This window comes from Arachis ipaensis, chromosome B08 (genome assembly GCF_000816755.2).
Source record: "Arachis ipaensis cultivar K30076 chromosome B08, Araip1.1, whole genome shotgun sequence".
In the NCBI taxonomy this organism is placed as follows: domain Eukaryota; kingdom Viridiplantae; phylum Streptophyta; class Magnoliopsida; order Fabales; family Fabaceae; genus Arachis; species Arachis ipaensis.
In genome coordinates this window covers 28,715,235-28,719,737 of record NC_029792.2, presented here as the reverse complement: position 1 = coordinate 28,719,737, position 4,503 = coordinate 28,715,235, and positions in this window count along the sequence as shown.

Below are 4,503 nucleotides of genomic sequence, written 5' to 3'. Positions count from 1 at the left end.
CTTATGAGTCAAAGAAGGCCGTAGACCATTTATCTGGAGGATCTTTGAACAAGAAGAAGACCATTGAGGAAGCCATAGATGTTATTGAAAAAGTAGCAGAGAACGACTACTTCTATGCTTCCGAAAGAGGGAACACAAGAGGAGTAATGGAGCTAAACAATGTAGATGCTCTGTTGGCCCAAAACAAGCTCATTACCCAGCAGCTGGCAGACCTCACCAAGAAGATGGAGATGAACCAAGTAGCAGCAATCTTCACTTCATCAACAATCCAAGAAGGAGTGAATGAAGAAGCAGAGGGGAGTCAGGAGCAAGCCAACTACATTGGGAATTCACCAAGGAAAAACTATGAGCCATACTCCAAGACTTACAACCCTGGATGGAGAAACCACCCAAACTTTGGGTGGGGAAGTGAGCAAGATCAAAACCAAGACCAGAGACGTTACAACTCCAACAACAATACAGCTCACCAGCAATTCACACAGAGGACATCTCAATACCCCCACAACAACACTTCTCCACATACTTATCAAAACCAAAATAGCACATCTGCTCCGAATCACCCATCAATTGATGACAAGCTCTCTAAGATTGAAGCCTTACTTGAAGGAGTATGCAAAGACATTCGAAACAGTAAAGCATTCAGAGAGGAAGTGCAGTCAAACATGCAGAATCAAAATTGAGAGACACTGGGAGGAGACAAGCACTGAAGCACAGCAAGTTCATTCTGAAACCCCCTCAATTGATAAACAAGGAAAACAGCAATTGTCACAGCTCAAGGAAAAGTTGGAGGAACCTAAACCTCTAGAGGCATGTGAAGACAACATCACAACTCCTTGGAAAAAAAAGGTCACCAAGGGGAAGGCAACCTCAAAAGAAACAAAGAAGAAGGTACCAAGGAAATGGAGGAACAAGAAGATTCCTACGGAAGACTTCTCTCCAGGGGATAGAGTTGTCTCAGCTTACTTCCCAGATATTCCCCCTAATCTCCCTACTGTACCATCTCAGTTACCTAAGGTCTTCACTATCAAGAGAGTTCTTTCCCTGGAACATGTGGAGATCATTGATCCAACCAATGGATATAATTCCACAGCAAGAGGGGAGGACTTTAAGCACTACCAACCACCTTGATGAAGGAAAAACGTCAAGCTAGTGACGCTAAAGAAGCGCTTCATGGGAGGCAACCCATGTTTTATATGTTTTTAAAATAATGAATAAATCAATGTTTATGAATTTCAACCCAAACTTGACAAACATTTGGTGGAATCTTTATCATGCAGTATATAGTGAAGAACAAGTTTGGTGTTCAAAGCAAACCAAGATGCATGCTAGTCTTGGGAGCTTTGAACAAAACTTTTCATCACATTGCTTCAAACTAAGTTTGGTGTCACCCCATGGTGCCACCAAAATGCATATAAGGACTCACCAATAGTTAGTTAGTTAGTTAGTTGGAATTCATAAATAAACAATCAAATCCTTTCTTCCCGTTTATTCTAGCCGTAGAGTTGATTTTTTTATGATATTAATTTCCTTATTTTAAATCTTTATAGGAAAGAAAAATGAGCATAAAAAGGGATTGATTGGACAATTAAATGGGGGAGATTTCGCCACTTAATGAAGAGCACTACACATATGTCCCAAGAGGGAACGCATGGGGAAACGCTGCCATGCAACATTGGAGAAAGAAGACCCTTGAAGACCGAACCAATCACTCTCATGAAGTGAGGATCCTTGTCTTTCCTTCATACACAACCCCAACCGTCCATCGAGCAACAATCCTTGCAATCCACACCTTCCATCCACTCATGATTCCCCTATATAAGTGAGCTCTAGTGCATGCTCATTCCTTACATTCAAATTCCCACTTCCACACTTCATACTTTTGGCTTGCTCAACCCCTTCATCACCCTCTATCATAGCCAACCTATCCCTCATCTCTCCGTATCTTCCAACCTCCACTTCAAAACAGCAACTCAATTCATGGCATCATCAAGCTCGAAGAGGCAAAAGAGGAAGGAACCCATGGAGAGTGTTCCTTTCGATGAGAAGAAATTCAAAACTGCCTTTCATGAACGTGAATTCGAACGGATAAGGGCGAGAAAGATACTGCCAGAGTTAATCTTCCAAATCAATGCAGATGAGTCACCACAAATTCTGGAGAAAGTCGAACAGAGGGGGTGGCAATTGCTCACAAGTCCAGAGGGGAAGATCAATGGAAACCTCATCAAAGAATTTTATGCGAATGTAGTAAGAGAGGATAAAATCAAGGCCCCAACCTTCAAAAGTTACGTAAGAGGAAAAGAGGTGGACTTCAGCCCAAATGCCATAACAAGAGTTCTTCACCTGAAATCACCTCGTTTTGATGAGGAAAGTTATCAAGCAAGGATAAGTAGAAGCCCTGATAATAATGAGCTCTCAGAGATAGCGGCAGACATCTGTGTTATAGCAGCTGACTGGGAGAGGTACACAGATGGGAGACCAAGGTTCATTAAGAGAGGAGACCTGAGCCCTGAAGCCAAGGGGTGGTTTGAACTTGTGAGAAGGTCCATTTTACCAGCTACAAATAATTCAGAGGTAAACATCAATCGGGCTACTATGGTGCATTGCTTAGTACAAGGTGGGAAAATCAACGTGAATGAGCTCATCGCCGAGGGGATTCAAGATTCGGCTGAGAAGTTGATTCAGGTGCCAGGCTTTGGTACCCCAGCACCATTCTCCGCTTATGCAACAAGGCCAAGGTAGTATTTGAGGACAGCAACCCAGACTGGGTGAACCCAGGGAGGCCAGTTACACTCGAACGATTGGTTTATACTATACCTGCTCAGCAACAAAGAAGGCCACAAATAGGGAAACCAAAAGCAAAAGAAAGAGTTCACCAAGAGGAACATCATCAGGAAGAATACCAGCAAGAAGAGCAGCATGACCCAGACAACTTGAATATGACTTATCTTCTAAGAGCCATTGAAGATTTGGGACAGAGGCATATGGAAGGACAAGAGAAAATACTGAACCTTCAAACCAACTGGCTGAGCCAACAGGAAGCATGGCAAAAACAACAAATGGAGCAGCAGCAAGAACACTACTCCAGGCTCACTCAAGCCATCAACCAAGTGAATGAGAGGCAAGAGCTCCAAGAGAAGCACTTGCAAGAACTCAACCAGTGGCAGATAGCCCAAATGAAAACTTTCAATGAGTTCAGTGTACTCAATGAAGGAAGGCAACTACATAGGGAGGAGTTCTATGTAAACACTCAAGCCAAGTTGAACTACATATCTAGTAACATGCATCAGCTACACTATGCCATCCCTACATATGATAAGGTCCAAAAAGATTTTGTAGAACAAGAAGAGAGGAAGGTAAAATAGCAAAAGGAGACACTCAAGAAGAAGATGGAAGATGGTGGTTTCTGGAAGAAGCTGCTTGGAAAAGGCAAGGGAAGTGGGAGCACAAGCACTCAAGAGAGACACAATGAGGACAAGTAAGGATGGGAGCACGGGCATCCACATGAATGAAAGGTGGTGGAGTTCCTTTTAGTCCATCGTTTTCTATGCTTTAAATAAGGAAGATCTTGTATGAAATAGAACCTGCTTCCATGTTATGTTTAAACTTTTTAAATTCTGTCTTTTAAGTTTTCTTTCTGAATAGGTCCATGATTTCTGGTTTAAATGTCACTGCATCTTTCCCTTATTTACTTGTAAGCTTGTCCATTTTAAATCAAATGAAGAAGAGAATGTTTATGTTTTTAAAAGACCAGAGTGGAGTTCATATTGTGGAAGTGCATTCATGAATCTTTAGGGTAGTCATAAGTTAGCTAAGTTGGTTCAACCACAAGGTTAGGAGGACAACTATCTATCCTGAATACTTGACTTTGGATATACCCATAAGACTAAGTATATGACAAGATCCTAATAAGAGAAAAGGGAAAAGAACAATGGAAGTGAAAAACAAAAGAAAAAAGAGTAAGCAATAAGGCTAGGCACCAATGGTTTTGACCTTGAGACAAGTGTCTGTGGTGCTCCTGTGTGAGGGATCTACTTGGATGAATAAGCTCTCAGGGGTGCTTTATCACTTGGTAACTTGGGTTAACTAACCCGGGATTATCAGCTGAAAATCCACTATCAAGAGTAACCCTCACTACAGAGCATTTAGTAACCCAAAGAGGTGCTGGACACCAAGGTCTCAAGAAAAGAAAATAAACAAACTATATGCCTGTGGTGTGTATGTATGGGGGAGAGACTTGAGGGAGTAAGTCCTTAGGGGTGCTTCAACACCTAGCACCTTGAACCAACTGGTTCGGGAGTATTGGCTGAAAGCTTATCTTAAAGAGTTGCCCCCTTACAGGGCACTTAGCCTAAATAACACAAATAACCCTTGAAATAACAATAAAAGGATCAATGAATAAAAGTCTCATGGGATATAAACAAAGTAAGTGTTTAGGGACATGATAAAGGTCTGAAAGCCAATAATGGAATGAACCTAAATTGCTATGCATGAAACCACCATAAA